Source organism: Lolium rigidum, chromosome 7 (genome assembly GCF_022539505.1).
Source record: "Lolium rigidum isolate FL_2022 chromosome 7, APGP_CSIRO_Lrig_0.1, whole genome shotgun sequence".
NCBI classification, from domain to species: Eukaryota; Viridiplantae; Streptophyta; class Magnoliopsida; order Poales; family Poaceae; genus Lolium; species Lolium rigidum.
The window spans coordinates 151,542,505-151,561,435 of NC_061514.1; positions in this window are offsets into that span (position 1 = coordinate 151,542,505).

Sequence of the window (18,931 nt, forward strand, 5' to 3'; positions counted from 1 at the left end):
TTGGCGACTCTGCTCGCGATCGCTCCCGTGGACGCGCCCGGCATGGCGAGCAGCCAGGGGGCAAGCGAACCAAGACCTGTGAGTCGGAGCTCCAGGCCTGGCCGATGGGCAAGACCAAGGTAGCACTACGGTGGCGATGGGCGACGACTGCGTCCAGTAGGATAGGTGCAGCCGGAAGGAGCTCTTCGCGGCGCAGGATCCATTCATCCATGTGCAGGAGCCACCGTCCTCATCCTCGGACGCCGTGCTTCTGTCGCCGTGATCTCCATGGCGTGGCTGGCCTAGATGATTTCCGGTGCCAGAGAGTTTGCATCGTCGTACTGATGAAAACTGACATGATGACACGATTCTCCCTCCTGTCCATCCCTCTTTATTCGATCAGTGTTTGCTGATTTTCGCATGCCTCAGAGAACCACAAGCTTTCAACATGGTGTGCTTCGTTGTGGCAGCCATCCCCTTCCTACCAATTTGGTGATTTTCGGGAAGTCTTGCAATAATAATGACCATCCACTTCAAAACATTCCTTTGTTTTGTTCAAATTAAAATCGAGTTCGTCTTTTCAAACAACGAATTGATATTCTGATCGTGCCTCTTGTTATTTCCAGGTTGGTGACGTCTTGAGATTGTTCAGTCGGCGTTTTTTTGGGATCCATATACAGAACAGAGTAAATATCAAGAAGTACAGACAAGAAATTCATGGCACTTCTTAGCTTTGAGGTTCGTAAGTACCTGCAGTCTCGCATATATTCATTGTAATGCTCTTATCATTTTAGCCACCAGGGAACCGTCTCACTGACCATATATCATTTGGGTCGTTACTTAGAGCCAGGAAAGCATCTCAAGATAGAAGTTTGTATGTGCATTACAGGGTTGCTATCTGGAGATTTTATTTTTTGCATATGACGCTCAGTTTACATGTTTAAATTGGAGCAGAGGTGAGGTTATAATTGGTTTATTCTTTTGCTTATTTCTCTACTTCTACGTGCAGGTGATGGGTTTGGTTAACATTTTCAGACCAAAATTGGTTGATCTTTCAGACCATTTATACCTTTTAATAAAGCAAAATATGCTATGTGCTTTTGAATAATTCCAAAGGTAGCTGGAGCTCCTGGAAAATTGTCGTTGTACGGTGAAACATAAGAAAATTTGGAATCAAAGAAGTTGCTAGAACTAGCAAGGTTATACTTTTTGAGAAAATATTAGAACCATATTCTGCTTTCGCTCCAGACTAGATCTAATGTGCCTTATTAATGTAATGGATAACTTTGCGGCGTGAGAAAATCGGACGAACGGCTCCCTTTTGGATGTTTCTGTAGAATCCTATCATGATCCTTCAGAATATGCATTAAGAGTCTACACCGAGCACTACAATGAAGACTACCAATAACAAGTCTGAAGAACCTTCACAGGTAGGAAATGACATTTTTCATCATTCATATAATTTTTCATGTATCCATTTTTTCTTTAGCATTGCACCAACATTGTTTCCATTTATTTTGACCTGGTATGTCGTGTTGTCTGAATTATGTTCGTTCATTCAACAGAAATCAACAACTCTGCCTATGCTTTTTAGGAATAGCCGGTCCCAAGCCCGAGTAAAGGAGGAGGGTTGTGATAGGCTTGGCGAGGCAACGTAAAAATCAGCCTCTCCTATGGATATGAAACCCATTCAATGGAAATCAACACATGTAATAGAATGCCACGGCAGGGCGGGGAGTTATGGCAGTCTGAGCCACAGTGCTATCCAATGTAATTATGGACTTGCAAAAGAGTATAAACTGTAGGAAATAGTGAGGGATTTGGATCTGGTCTTGTATCTGCATATGGCTCATTACTTGGTTGACAAAGAGTTTTATCATCTAAAGATGTTACTGTTTAGAATAAAGTGATTTATTGGAAGCTCGTAAGCATCTTTGGTACTACTTAATGGCAGCTGCAGAAGTGTTACATAATGATATAGTGCAATTCATTTTCCATGTAGACCCTGGGCTTATGGAGTTGCTAAATTATGTGGGGTTGTTATATTTTCAGGAGACATGCGACGGTGGAACGGGTAAAGGGAGGGGTAATGGAGGATGAGTAAGATATTGGGGCCATGATGCCTTATCTCTATACAGCTACATCACTATGGCCTCGCTTCATGTGGTTCTTCTCTTTTTTCCTTTGGAAGGCAATTTGTAAGCTTAACTAGAACACCAGGCGCTTCTAGGACACTAAGCAAGTTCTACAAACCAATAAATTTGTAACATATTCTATAATAACTATGTGTATCATATTTCTAAACTACTACCAATGCTTTCATTTTTCTAGCGTCAGTTCACTGTTTATTATACCATTCTTTGGTGATAAATTATTGTTTCAAGAAAAGGTTTTATATCAAAACTATAGATAATTGGTAGAATTAAGAGTATATTCTAGAGTGAAGTATGCACATTGAATATCTTTCAACTTTTTCTCTTTGCTAAAATTTGTACTATCATCTATTTAAATAATCATTTAACCCTCGATAGATCATTGTAATCATTGCACTTCTAAGGAGCTCATTGTGCAAAGTATTCCAATGTGGCTGCCATATTGTTGCAGCTCCTTGATTTAAATGGACAATATGTCATGTGGTTTTGTTTGCATTCTGAAAAATAAAATGTCTTGAATGACTAATTATCCATGTGATATGTTTTGTGGGGATATGGAACAGTGGAGCGCGTAAATAAGGAAGACCACATTCTCTTGAAAAGTGGGACTAAAAATGGAGCGAGAGTTGAAACAAAGTGAAATAGATGATGAAAAATACATTTATATTAGTCTAAGTGCTTATTTCATATTCAAACGACATCAAATTATATTGGTTATGAAAAAATACTTCAAGCGGGGTGAAATCTTGTGTTTTTTGTGGAATATCTTGTGGCTGTCTTTTTCGTACACGTGAAATGTTGCATGAATTATATATTGAAAAGAGAAATAGAGGCCGTAGCAGCGCACGGGAATTCAAGTAGTTTAAAAACAGGTTAATCGGGTGGTAAAATTAGCCATTTGCCTGAAGAAATGGAAGAATATTCAAATAAATAAATAACCGCCATCATAATCATGTGATTTTGGTTTTTGTTAGTGGAATTTATCCAAGTTTATGTAGCTGAGAAATACCAAAAGTGAAGCATGAGAAAAGTCATATTAGCACTGTCACTATTAGCAGCAAATGCTAAAGTAAGATAGATTAGAATATGCCTAGCCTGTAGTTGAAGGTTTTGCATTTAATGAGCCTGGATCCTTGACATGTAATAACTGGCTGAAATATAATTAACCTCGTATACTAATTTAATTTTTCTATACTGCACGACAATGCTCAACAAAATTGGCTAGTGTAGCAGTCTCATTCGTATGCAAGATAGAGGTCACATGCAGAAGGTTCTCTTATTTTATATCAGAATCATTCCAGGAGACATTAACTCTATACCACGATCATAGAATTTATGTGGTTAGCTAAAAATTGAATGAAGACGATGCAAGAATAAATCAGTTTCTTAGAACCAGCGAAAAAGCCCCATACCTTGCACATCAGAATCAATATTCAAGTAAGCCACCACTTTTGGAGTGATGGATGCAGATCGGATCATCTGGTTGATTAAATTATAAATTCTGTAGTCCAAGATAAAAAAAATCTGAATTCCTTTAGTTTCACCTTATGCTCTCAGACAAATGATGGTGTGGTTGTTAATTAGATCATTAACTTTAAAATTCATCTCTTCCAGGACAGGTGGCGAAGGTATTTCACAACTAAAGGGTATTGTCAAAAAATTCTACAGTTTTTCAATAAATAAAAGAAGCATGAAAAGTTTCACCAACATGATAAAAGAAACGAACCTTGAGTTCTAGCTAAGGCCTCAAAGAGACATATACAAACCATGAAAATTGATCTCCAGTATATGGAGTTATTAACCAACACCCTAGTTATCTAGTTAACAGATACTCTGATGATATGAACATATAGAAAACCCCACGACAATCAAATAAAGGAGCACATACTACAACCTACAACATATTAGAGAATTAGGCATAAAATTATAACCTCCATATAATTTAACCTACAAGAGGACTCAAACACTAAACAGAAGTATATTGCCCACTTTTGATTTTCTAAAGGGAAAAGTGTGAGAGTGCAGGCGCACCCTCACACTTTTTCACTTTCTCTTTTTTATATTTTTTTGCAAGTCACTAAAAAATAACAAATGGAATGGGACAAAAATAGTTCAGAATTTTTTTGTGCAATTTCAAATTTCAAATATTGTAAAATTCAAAAACAATTCTTGAAATATATATATACATAATAAAATAAAAAAATCCAAAATATTTTTCCCACGTTCCAATTGTTATGTTTAAGTGATCTGCAATTTTTTGTTCAAACAATGTATGGTGTGAGAGATACAAAAATAAGAAATTGTTTAAGAGGGAACAAAAAGAATTTGCACGAATATTGATGCAGTATACACGGTATGGATACGGGTGCTCACCAAGCACCTGCTCCAAAAGTCCACTCTCTTTTCTAAAACTGTATGTGTGAAGTACAAAACTCTTAATTGTGGTTTCTATTTTTATTGAATTCTGACACTGTAAGTAGAAGTAAATCAATGCTTATTCCTTGAGTGAAAAAAGAGAGTATCTTGTTTCTTTGCTTTCAGTCAACTAAAGTTCAACTTCAAGCCTGCACAGATAACACCAAGAAAACATCAGTTGATCCTGTCTCCCCACCTCAAGCACGGAGCAGAAGCAGCACGAGCTCTGCCTTGGACAATTATTTAGTTGATGCAATAACTTTACAGAAGCAATCGAGTGCCCTAATCAAATAGAACCCTGCACAAAGATGGAAGGTCAGGCTATTTCCGAACCATATGATAAACAGCATGGAATGTACCTCCATTTCTCCCCCTCTCCTTTCATAATATACGCTCATACCTCCATTCTTCTCCCTCCCGTTTGCATAATATATGTCCTACATCCAAATTCATTGAATCTGTGATGATAAACACTAAATGTAATGTCCATCAGTAGACCAATTATTTTCTTTGGTACAACATAGTTACGATGGAGAAACCACACCCACCCCCACCCCACGGATGTGACAAAAAACATGGAGAAGCGAAATTTCTTATATTTTGATGAGCGGGAGGAGCAAAGAAGAATAGGTGAGGGGTAGTTACCATGAGGCAGGCGGTGGAGGAGAGGCACTACTCGACTTGAGAGCGCGAGGTTGCAGACTGAGAATTCGTTGGAGGCACATACCAGTTCATCTCCCACTCCACCAAATCGTCCGCTGCCGCCATTGTTTGTGCGTGGTGTGCAGTGGATTATTGCCGGGTGAGGCGGCGCCGAGAGAGGTTGCTCGTTGCGGATCAGAGTGGGCGGCGCTGGAAACGGCTTGAGAGACGTGGGAGAGGGAGAGACAGCAGGTGGCGGGTAGGGCACAGCTCGGTAATGGGCGACCAGGCGAGGTCGAGCGGCGCAAGCAGAATGAATCAGAAGATAAAACGAGGAAAGATGTTTAAGGGCAACCCTAGTGGGCCGTTTCGGGCCCAAGAAACCTGCTGCGGGCTAAGTCTATGCGGGGAGTAACAGTCCTGTAACGAAAACGGGCCTCTTTTACGGCGATCTACATTGGTAAAGCAGTTTGGTAAAGCAGTGGTAACACAGTTTGGGAACGCAAACTTCATCCAGACCGTTGGATGATCTTATCGGACGGCTAAGGGCTTCAAAACGTTGTGGAAGCTTCTAGGTAGGCAAGTTATACTGTTACTTAATACGGAAAGTCAAAATCCCTTCACGTATCAAAACTTTTGTCTGGTTGGTGCTCAAGGGTAGCATCCTCACGAGAGACGTTTTGTTTCATCGTGGAAGTGGTTGTGCTAAGAAATGCCTATTTTGAGGCTGAGATGGAACCATTGTGCACGTGTTCCTTCAATGTCCCTTGGCTAGGTACATTTGGAATGTTGTTAGTTGTGCATTTGGAATAGGCTACCATTTTGATAGCATTGCCCATCGTGTGAATATCTGGTTAAGAAACTTATGAAAAAAAAAAGGATTTGGTTGTTTGGGGGGTGGCGGCTATTTTTTGGGGAATTCGGAAAGTTAGGAATTCTGCTTGTTTTTAAAGTAAGTAGTCGGCTGATCTAATTTCTATCATATATAGCATTTGCCATTGGACTCATTTCTGAAGTGTTCTGCATGTGAAATAGGAAGAAAAGGACAAACAATGGCTGTGTGCTAAGATTCTGGATTGTATTGATGTGGACCTCTTCATTGCCAAGAATAGATGGGCTCCATGGTTTTTGTGATTAAGCATGTAGCGGTGGTGAAGATAAACTGAAGAAAAAAGACGATCAAATAAAACACATAAGCATTGTACACTAGAGTAGGAAATTGGAAGCGAAGACACAATGATGACAAAAAAGATGAAGCTTAGGGGTAGCGGGGTGGTAGCTATCTAAATGTTATTCTGCCTTGTTGTTTGGTCTCTTTGTTGTCATTTGAACATTTCTACTCTGTCTGGAATTGTTGTTTGAGCTGCTCTGGGAGGGGGATGTGGTATGGTGGTGTAAAAACACGGGTTTCGTTAATGAAATCAGGGGAAACCTTGTTTTCTAAAAAAACCATCACCCCCAAAGTGATCCCTCACAGGGTTGATACTGAAGCATTTTGTAGCAGAAAATAATAATTTTTTTAACTAGCGTATTCCGAATGCCCAGATTTATCTAGGAGTAATGCTGTAATGGAGAGATTTTCAGTGACGTACCCTCGTAGACCGAAAGCGGTTAACGTTCCGCCGAAACATGGATGATGTAGTCATACTTCGTCGCTGACCTCGGGGTCGAGATGATCATCGTACAACGATAGGCAACAAATGACAGCACCTCCGTCGTCTCGCACACGTACGATGCTCAGTAATGAATCCTGGTTCTCTCATCCAGCTGAGAGTGCGGAAGTAGATCTCTTCGATCGGAACACCAGCAGCACGACGGCATACTGGGATGGAGTCAACTCCCACGTGCATAGATCTTTGAGGAACCGCGCGCAGGAGAGAACACTAGAGAGAGTGGGAGGAGAGGAGAGAATTCTCCTCGAATTGTGTGCTCTCCTCCTCCCACGTGCCCCACCTTATATAGGGGGGAGGGGAAAGTGATGCGGCTGGCTTGGGTGTGGAGCGGCGGCCAACGTAGGCCATTGCGCCCCAAACCCTAACCCTACCCGCCCCCACCCCCTGGCCCATGGGGGTGGCCAGCCCTTAATGGTCCCCCTCCAGGAAGGTACCATTAAACTGTGATGCACCTTTTAATTAACAAATAAATATATTTTTAAATATTTATTCATTTAATTAATATACAATACATATTATTTAATTCCTAGTAATTTGAAACCCTTCTGATTCTCTCTTCTCTATTCTCTAGTGTTTCCAATGATACCAAAAGCATTTCTAAGCATCACCGAACCCTTGAGTGTGTTACCTACGGTTCGGAAACACTACAGAAATGATAGAGACGCCTCTCCGACCAATGATCATCAACGGACCTGGATGCCCGTAATGACCCATGCGTATTCCATGAATATACATATGTCGTTGAACCATAAACATTGAGTCATATTCCCTTTGTTACTTCGATACCAACACTTGTCCGAGATCTGATCATTGGTATCATCATACCTAGTTCAATATCGTTACCGACAAAGGCCATTCAACTTATTTCGGTGTTTTTTCATCCTCATTAACTAGTCATACGTTACGCAGCTTAATGGATGTAATCCCACCGAGTGGGCCCGAAGTTTTTCCCATCGCGTGGATGAACAAATCCTGATCTTGATACATACGCCTGAGCCTACTCATTCGGAATACCTGAAAACACCTTTATGGTCGCCTTGTTACGTTGTGAGAGTTGATGCAGTCAAGGCATCGTTCGGTGACAGTGATTAGATATGATCTCGCGGTCTAAAGATTAAGTTACTACACTTTCATAATCATCGCAAGGATGAACTTTGTGATTTGAGTATGTTGCAATACTTATATTGGGTATGTCCATCATATCATTCACCCCGTTGTCAATTGACATAAATGTGCGTTTTCGGAAAACCTCGATCGTCGGATGACCAATGAGCTAGTTCACATAAAAGCTTAATAAAGACTCTGGTTTGTTTGCATACCACATGTGTATCGAGTATTTCTGATTAGTAGAATTATAACTTATAACATGTCATAAGAACTTACTATGAACTATTAAGATATAATAATAAATACTCTTTATTATTTTCCTCTAGGGCACTATCTCCAATAGATACGAGGGTTCATATCCACAAGATCCCATTGTTGTATCGCACAGAAATAATTCTAAAACAATTTTGTTTGAACATCTCGGGAATATCTTAAAAATGTACTTTCTAATACTTTGGGGTCGTTATTTCAACAATGCTCACAGTGAAGAGATGAATTAAATTAAACCTCACTTCGATTAATGTTAAAACTAACAAGGGTGGAAGTTTATTGAATTTAGTAGTATGTTATTATCTTGATCCTTTTACGGTGGGTTTCCTTGATAACTTACAATTGTTCTAAATTCGCTGATAAACCTAATTACTCCCTCTGTTTCAAAATAGGTGCATATAATATTTGGATAATATCAAACTTCTTAAAGTTTGACCAACTATATAAAAAAGTGTTAAAATTTGTAATCCTAAATTAATAGTTTTAGAACCATCATGAAATATATTTTCATACTATGTGCATTTAAAATTGTAGATGTTGATTTTTTGTATATAGTTGCTCAAACTTTAAAACGATTGACTTTGATTAAAAACTATAGACATCCTAATTTAGGAAGGAGGGAGTACATTTAACCCAAAGAATTGCGCTAAATATTGGACCTTGTAATGGTCAAAACTAACAAAAGTGACCAATGTTATCAGTCATAGCTTGGGACTAGGTATACAAAACCTTTACGTAAAATAAAAGTTAAATGCAAACCAACCATTTTCCTCTTCGATGGCATTAGATACAGCTTGACAAGGATCAATGCCACAAGGGTACTTGGGTGGGATATGTAGAACAATATTTGGCCAAGATCATTGGCATATATTTTTTTAGATATCTTTTGGGTATTGTCGGTTCATGATTTTAATTGAAGTTATTTGAGTATTTTATTTATTACTCCATTTTTTTAAGACCGAACAACAGGTGCTCTGCTTTTTAAAATTTATAGTAGAGGGAAAACTGTACAAGCTCATGAAAAAGTGAGAAAGGGAGAGCAAACCGAAAAAAGACAAGATTACACTAGTTGCTCAGCAGCTAATGCTACAAACTCGTCTCTACTCTAATCTGCGCTGCAAGCGCCAAAGCAGTGCATGCTTTACCGTCAAAAATTATGCGTCTAACTTATTATAGGACCTTATTAAACCTCTGTTTGATTTGTTTAATATTTGTTGTCTACTTATTATAGTAATTAGAATGATCAAATAAATTCATATGATTGGTCGTGCCAGGGAGCAGCTCCCGACCCTCAAGCAAAAGAGAAGGAACGATAGTCGACTTGATTGCTGGTGTTTACACACGCGAGTAGATTGCTGGAAGAAACATGCATGTGTATGTATAGATCTCTTCCTCCCGCGGTATTTCCTACCTACTACGCATGCATCCCCTCGATCCAGTCGGAAAGCGAACCATCTACGACACGAACGCGATAGCACGACGTGAAGAACCATCTACGCGCGGAAGAAGATAAGCACCAGCTAACACATAGATCCGACCGACCGAGACACGGTCTAAACTTTAACAAGTCCGACACCGTTTATGATCGGACACAGGACTTCTGTTACAGGTACCACTGCCTCTCCGAGTCGGACTCCAATCTTCTGCGATGTCATGGTACGAACCCTACGCAGATACGTACCAGCAGTATATCGATCTGTATATAGTTCCACGGATTATTAATCAACAACAATCATAACTAGGCACTGCCTATACTCTATCGTGTAAAGTGTAAACACAGTTAAACACCGGCATGGCTCATGTCGCTGCAGGCAATGGCAGTCACGTCATAGACATAGACATCGACGTTGAACGTACGGATCAGCCTCTTCCTGATCAGCCTGCCGCTGCGGCCAATCACTACCACGTCATCGACGTCAACGTCGACACAACTGCCGCACGTCCGCCGGAGCTCCACGAGTGCGCGGTATGCATGGAGCGTCTCAGGTGGGTGGCGGTGGGGCCGTGCGGCCACCGCGAGGTCTGCTCCAAGTGCGCGATCCGCATCCGCTCCGTCGACCGCAACCGCCAGTGCTGCATCTGCAGAACCCCCTGCCCCGCCGTGGTCGTCACCGGGAGGTCCAGGGCCGGCGACGGGAAGCACATATACAACAAGGTGTCATCGTTGACGTTGGCCGCCAACGAGGGGCGGGTGGGCAGCTATTGGTATCACAAGGCCTCGGCCGCCTACTTCGACGACGAGCGGCCGTACAATGAGGCGAGGGCGTGCTCCGAGCTCGAACGCGCTGAGGTGGGCGACGAAGATGAGAACGACCAAGCCGGACGATCGCCGGTGGTGATTATCCTAGTTTATCTAGCCATCAACTTTGCTGTGTTATTAGGGGGCGGCCGCTTTGGCTTTGCAGCGATGGCATGCATAGTTTGGTTTTTGATGGAGTGTCTTTATCGAAGTAGACGTCGGCAGCAGTAGAAGGGTCTTGCATCTTTCTTCGTACAGTAGTAAGAGGTGTGTGTATGGTTGTCATTATTATCTAGATACATCTCATGGTATCTTGCAATTTTATGATAGTATCGTGACAAATCGATATGTATGGTGATTGTATTCAATCTGGTAGCATCTTACTCATATACAGATACGTATCGTGGTATGTTTAGTATTTGGATACAAAAACGTAATGCTAAAAAAATATGGACACAGTGGTTGTGGCAAGCTGAAGAGTAAAAGTTGTTTTGCAGTTTGAAGGCTAATTCGCTATTTAAACAAAATACAACCTCAATAAGTTTTTGTGAGATAGGTTTAAAAATGAGTTTGTATATGCAAGAAAGCAGTAAACTAGCCATTTGTTTGTACGGATTGTCAAGCATATCTTATCATTTGCGTGGTGAGTTCATAATTAATTATGTTTGTAGCATGTATTGAATGAGTCGGCTCATATTTATATTATTTAAGTAAATCATTTACAATATGAGACTCTATACAAAACATAAAACCCAAAAATTTAGGATTAAATTAAATTTACTTGAGGTATATTATTAATACATACATATATTGTAATAAAAATAAAAATCTTATAGTATCGTCATACTACGATACGATACTTTTGACAATAAAATGATACTACATAGTATCGCAATACTGATAATCTTGGTTGTGTGCGAATGTAGGGTGTCTTGTTTTGTTGTAACGTTGTCGTCGTTAACATTGGCCTCTGACGAGGGGCGGGTGGACAACTACTGGTACCACAAGGCCTCTGCCGTCTACTTCCATGACGAGCGGCAATACAACGAGGCGCGGAGGGCATGCTCTAAGCTCCAACGAGCTGAGGTTGGAGATGAATAAGACAAGGACGATGGCACCAAAGGATCGTCGGTGGGGATTTCCATAGTTTATATAGTCATCAATTTTGCGGGTGGCATCATGTTTTCTAGTGGTGTGGGGGAGGGGGGGTTAACCTTGTGTAAGGGTATTTTACCCTTATCCATTATTTCGGTAACAATGACACCGTTGCTAGAGTAATCGGACTAATACATGTCTATAAGATTATTCCCAGGTATTAGCCAAATAGGCATAATGGTTTATCAATGGAACAAGAAGGTAAAGGGAGAACCCCCAGTTCGACAAAAATGAAGAAAGGTTGTTCAGCCTCTGGCCGGTCTGTGATCCGGTTGGACCGGCCGTGGCACCGGCTGGCCCGGTGCCGACCGGTCCCTGGACCGGTGCCATCCGAGCGCCATCCAGTAAAGCCTCCACCTCCGCCCGGTGTTGGCCCGGTGCTCGGTCCGGTTTGTACCGGATGGTCCGGCCCCACACCCGGCCACGTCGGCCTGTGGATCGGCCTCCCCGGCGCGTGCCGGCTCTTGCTCCGGTGACATCCGGGGGCATGTACTTTAAGCCCAGGATTCGCCCCGGTCTCGGCCCGGCACACGATCCGGTTCCGGCCGGATGGTCCGTCCTGTGGCCCGGTTGGACCGGCCCCTGCGTCGGATGGGTTGGCCCCAGGCCTGGCTGGCCGGCTCCCTCGACCATTTGCTGAGTTGGACAAGTCACAACAGCTGGATTTCGAGGGACCATATAAATACTCCTTTACCTAGCTCAGAACACTTAGGCACTACATTACAAACTGTTCTTGAGCTCTCTCTCTCTCTCTCTCATACTCCATTGATAGAAACACCAAAAGCCTTAGATCTCCCTCCTCCTTCACCCAAACTCGAATCCCTCCGGGAAAAGATATAGGAGGCATTGATCTATAGTTCCACCGAGCCAAATCTTGTTCCACCTTGTATTCATCGAGATACCTGCTCTCTAGGGTTCCTTGGAAACCCTAGGTGGGCAAAAGAAGTCCATAAGCATCCGGGCTGTGGATTTGCTCCTGAAAAGATTGTGAAGGTTTGGAGGCTACCTCAAAGTCTACCACAAGTGAGAAGAGCTATTCCTTCGTGGGATAGGCTCAGGAGAAGAAGGTGAGCATTCGTGACGTTGGGGAATCCTTCGTGGGACCCCCACCTCTCCAAACGTGGCGTACCTTCTTGCAAAATAAGGGAACACGGGAATAAATCTTCGTCTCCGCGTGCTATCGATTATTTCTAACCGAACTCTTACTTGTGATATATCTGCCTGTGAGAGCCTTCGTGCTCGAGTTACTTGTATCATCATATAGGGTGCCTCACCTAGTTTGCATTAGGTTCACCTTTATATTCCGCAAAGCCTAATATTGCAAAGAAAGAATTAAAATTTGTAGAAACCTATTCACCCCCCCCCCTCTAGGTTTACCATCTCTGAACTTTCAATTGGTATCAGAGCTTGGATTCTTTTTAAGGTCGTTACAGCCTTAAGAGTGAGATGGATAAACTATTCGAGGGTCTGGATGAAGATTCTAACCTTTCAGTTAAGGAGATGAAATCCAAATTCTTAGCATATGAGGCTGAGAAAAAGAAGAAGGAGGATGAAGACCAAAGCCAAATGGCACAAATGAGTTCCATGCTTAAAAACCTGACTAGTGGGGCTTCTAGTGGGGCTTCGGCCCCTCCGGAAACTTTCCATGAAGTCAATCATGACTATCCCAAAAACACTTCACCCATGCCTCATATAAACCATAGTGGGAATGTTCCCCATTTTGATGGAACTCACTTTTCCTTTTGGAAATCCTCTATGGAGTCTCATATTCGCAGTTGCAGTGTGGAGATGTGGGAGATCATCGTGGATGGATACCGGAAGCCACAAGATCCCATTAGGCTAACCTCCACCAAGTTCTACAACCGTCAACTCAATGCCTCTGTATGTGATAAGGTTAGAAGTGGCACCAATCGCAAGCTCCTCGATCAAGTCAATTATATAGACTATGCAAAAGAGCTTTGGGATCGGATTGTAGTACTACAAGAGGGAACCAATCTGATCCAGAAGGCTCTCTATGAGTCAGCAAAGATGAAGGCAACCTTGTTTATGTTTTCCTCGCAAAAAAAACCTTGTTTATGATTAGAGAAGGAGAATCCTTGGCCAATGCTTATGGAAGGTTTGGTGCTCTTCGAGTAAAGGTCAAGGGCCTTGGATGTGAAAAATACAATGATGGCTTTGAAATGAATGAAGAATTCATAAAGTTCAAGGTCATTGCCATGATTGCAGTTAAACAAAAGGACACCAACCTTGCACTCAACATGCAAATCATCACCAAGCAAGCAGATCTGAACGCAGATGATCTAGTATCCTATGTGGCAGCCAATGACAACATGGCCAAGGCAGGAGAAAAGCTCATGGCGATGAACCGTGTAGAGGGATCCTCACAAAACCTTGCTTTGAAGGCTAGAGCTGACCAAGAAAGAGAAGAAGCATATGAGATCGAAGAGGATGAGATGACATCAACTAGTGACATGCAAACGGATGTTGCTTTCTTTGTCAAGAAGTATGTGAAGAAGTTCCCAATCTCCTCCAAAGAGAAGAAGAGAACATGCTACAACTGCGATGAAGATAGTCACTTTGCAAATGAGTGCTCTTATGAGAAAAGAGTTGACAAGCCAAAGTTTGTCAAAGGTGTCAAGCCGAAATTGAAGCCAAATCCAATCAATGAACGATACAAGAAGAACAAGGGAAGAGATTTTGTTGGGGATGAGTACATTTCCGATGAGCAGGGAGAAGATGAGGAGAAGGAGGCTGGAGTGGCTGGTTTGGCTTACTCTGAACCCGGGTCACTCTAAAGGGTTCGTTGGATGGAAAACAAAAAAATTCTACCGTGAACATGAACAAAAACCAAGATCCAATCTAGGAAGAAGTAAGATCTAATCTATGAAGATCTAAGCAACGAGATGTATGAGAGACTAACCCTCGAAGATCCAAAGCCTTACGAGATTAGATCTCATTGTTGATGTAGTCGATCGTCTCGTGCTGCAATCCGGCAGCACTTCCGTACTCGGTCGTGCGTACGGTGTCGATGAAGTGCGTCCTCTCCCTGTTCCAGGGGGATGCAGAGGTGTGGTATCTCTCCTCGGAATCATAGCAGCACGACGGCGTGGTGGTGGTGGTGGAGGAGAAAAACTGCAGGACGTCGCCAAGCCGGAGCAGAATTATGGTGGAGGGAGAGAGGGGCAGCCAGACTTTGGTGTGAAGGGGCAAGGGGTCGGCTGCCCGTCTCCTCTATTTATAGAGGGAGGGTGCGGCTTGGGTTGCCCCCCTTGGCCCACCTCCTCCTAGGGCCGGCGCATGGAAAGGGGGGTGAAGAAATCTCCCCCCCCCCCCAAGTCCTCCCCCCTAATTTTTAGGGATTCGATGTTATCCCCTCGGAATTTGATCTTATCTCTTGGGGGCTGGCCAGCTGGGCCTCTTGGGCCTGCTGCACTTGGCCCATGAAGGGCCCGCAGTATTCCCTCAGCCCATGTGGCCCCTCCCGGGGTGGTGGTCCCATCGGTGGCCCTCTAGAACCTTCTAGAAACTTCGGTCAAAACACCGGAACTTTTCCCGAACCCCGGAAGATGACTTCCATTATATGAATCTTATTCTCCGGACCATTCCGGACCTCCTCGTGATGTCCGGATCACATCCGAGACTCCAAACAACATTCGGTCTCCATCTCATATTCCGAAGCTACTATACAACATCGAACCTTAAGCGCGTCACCCTACGGTTCGTGAACTATGCGGACATGATCGAGACTCCTCTCCGACCAATAACCAATAGCGGGACCTGGAGATCCATAATGGCTCCCACACATTCAGCGATAACTCAGTGATCGATTGAACCATTAACATACGATATCGATTCCCTTTGTCACGTGATACTTTACTTGTCCGAGGTTCGATCATCGGTATCTCCATACCTAGTTCAACCTCGTTTCTGACAAGTACTCTTTACTCGTACCGTGGTATGTCATCTCTTGTGACCTTGTCACATGCTTGCAAGCTAATTAGACGACATTCCACCGAATGGGCCCATAGTATATATATCCATCATCGGGATGGACAAATCCCACTCTTGATCCATATGCCTCAACTCATACTTTCCGAATACTCAATCACATCTTTATAACCACCCATTTACGCAATGACGTATGATGTAATCAAAGTATCCTTCTGGTGTAAGTGATTTACATGATCTCATGGTCGAAGGACTAGGTAACTATGTATCAAAAGCTTATAGCAAGATGAACTTAATGACTTGATCTTATGCTACACTTATTTGGGTGTGTGTCCATTATATCATTCACCCAATGACATAACCTTGTTATTAACAACATCCAATGTTCATGATCACGAAACCATGATCATCTATTAATCAACAAGCTAGTTATACAAGAGGCTTACTAGGGACTCCTTTTTGTTTACATAACACACATGTATCAATGTTTCGGTTAATACAATTATAGCATGGGATGCAAACATTTATCATAAACACAAAGATATAATAATAACCATTTTATTATTGCCTCTTGGGCATATCTCCAACACACTCTTCACATATGATTACTCCAAGGATTATTAAACGGAGTCTTCAACGCCAAATGATATTGGTTCTTCCTTTATGGCAAGAACAACACGTGATGATGACTCCAATGAAATTTTCCCCTCTACGATCGTCGGCTCTTGTCTAATGGCAAGGGAAGCAAAGGTAATGGAATCCCCACCTTCATTATCTAGAATTCTTGATAATGAAACTGATAATCAAGATGAAGTTGCTATGCTTAAGGAACTTTACAAAGTTAGATGCACTCTTTGTGTTGATGCTCTTGTCAAGTTCGATTAGTTGATGGACTCCCTCAAAGAAAGGGACGAGTCCATTGAGGAATTAGAATATCAGTTGAATGATGAGAAACGGAGATTCAACCTCCTAAGACGAGTTGAAAAACGAAAGGTGCATATCTCAAAGTCTTAAGCAACTTGTTGAAACGTTTGAACTAGATAAAGCTAAGGACCAAGAAACAATTGAAAGGGCTCAATTAATGGCCCAAGAGATAGATGCTTCAAAGAAGGAGCTTGAAGTTTCTCATGCTTCTCTCACTAAGGATCTTGAACACCTTGAAAAATCTAACAAGCTTGTTAAGGATGAGCTCAAGAAACTTGGAGAGAACCATGACCTACTCCAAGACACCTATAAGAAGGCTCTTCGATCATTGAATGATCCCATTTCTAAAAGTGTTGCAAGTTCCTTTACTTCATTCACTTGTGAGCATGCTAAACTTGTTGAGGAACATGTTCGGTTGAAAGAAGAGCTTTCTCTATATGTTGAGAACAATGTATATCTTGAATCCTTGGTAACCAAATATGGTCTCAACTATTATCCTAATGAGTCAGCTTGTGAGCAAGCAACTATTCTTGAGGAAAATGCTAGGTTGACAAAGGAACTAGCCAAGTTCACCACCGCCAAGAATAAGATGGGATTGGATGACCTTTCGAGTAGGCAAAGGTCAAACAATCAAAAGTATGGACTTGGGTATGCTCCCAAGCCCTACAAGAAGAACAACTACGAGAAGGAGAAACCCGCTCAAGAGAAGAACAAGAGGGTCACTAAAGATGGCAAAGCCTCAAAGGACAAAGCCGCTAGTGGTGACCGCACGGGACCTAACAATTACTATGCTTTATTTGTTGATTATTATGGTGATGTTTATGCTAAATATGTTGGCCCTCGTAATGGCTATGCTTATAGAGGGTACTCAATTTGGGTACCAAAATATCTTGTTGCCATTACAAAGGAACCCATTAATCGATGGGTTCCTAAAACCTCTACTTGATTTTGTAGGGGTATTCCTCCGGTGGTCCAAAATGGGTGTTTGATAGTTGATGCACCAATCATATGACCGGAGGAAGAGGTGTGCTTGACCAATTCATAGAGGATATTAACAAGAAGTCAAGCATTACCTTTGGTGACAACTCAAAGGGAAAGGTACTTGGGTATGGCAAGGTGGCAATCTCTAAGGACATATTCCTTGAGACGGTCATGCTTGTTGAATTCCTTGGCTATAATTTGCTTTCTATATATCATCTTGCAGATGCCGGCTATAATTCATATTTTACTAAATATTGTGTGAAAGTCTTTAAGAGTGATAATCTCAAATTGGTCCTTGTTGGATATGTGGAGAACAACCTTTACGTGGTTGAACTCTCGAAAGAGATCCCCTCTCTCCCCACATGTCTAATGGCCAAACATGACGAAGGTTGGTTGTGGCATCGTCACCATGGTCATGTCAATATGAGAAACCTTAAACGGCTCTTAAAGGGTGAGCACATTGTTGTACTAACCGGCATTTCATTTGAGAAAGATCGTGTATGCAGTGCATGTGTAGCTGGAAAGCAACTCAAGAAGAGACATCCTATCAAGAGTATTGTCACCACTTCTAGGCCTTTGGAGCTCCTTCACTTGGATCTCTTTGGGCCATCACATTATGATACTGTTGGTGGGAGCATGTATGGACTGGTCATTGTTGATGATTACTCAAGATATTCTTCGGTCTTTCTCCTTAAGTCTAAGGATGAGACCTATAGAGAGTTCATCATCTTCGCCAAGAAGGCTCAACGTATGTATGAATCTGAGATCAAGGCAATAAGGACTGACAATGGCACCGAGTTCAAGAACTACACTATGCAAGATTTTGTTGATGATGAGGGCATCAAGCATGAGTTTTCAGCTCCATACACCCCTCAGCAAAAGGGTGTTGTTGAAAGAAAAAAACCGGACTATTATTGAGATGGCAAGAACTATGTTAAGTGAATTCAAGTCACCCCTTAACTTTGTAGGAGAACGTTGCATAGAAAACAAAAATTTTCCTACCGCGAACACGCAATCCAAGCCAAGATGCAATCTAGAAGACGGTAGCAACGAGGGGGTATCGAGTCTCACCCTTGAAGAGATTCCAAAGCCTACAAGATGAGGCTCTTGTTGCTGCGGTAGACGTTCACTTGCCGCTTGCAAAAGCGCGTAGAAGATCTTGATCACGATCGGTTCCGGCGCCACGAACGGGCAGCACCTCCGTACTCGGTCACACGTTCGGTTGTTGATGAAGACGACGTCCACCTCCCCGTTCCGGCGGGCAGCGGAAGTAGTAGCTCCTCTTGAATCCGACGGCACGACGGCGTGGTGTCGGTGGCGGTGGAGGATCCGGCGGAGCTTCGCTAAGCGTGCGGGGAAGAAGGAGGAGTGGGGCGGCTAGGGTTTGGGGAGAGGGGGTGGCCGGCCTCCAAGGGGTGCGGCCAAGGTGGTGGCTTTGGTGTGGC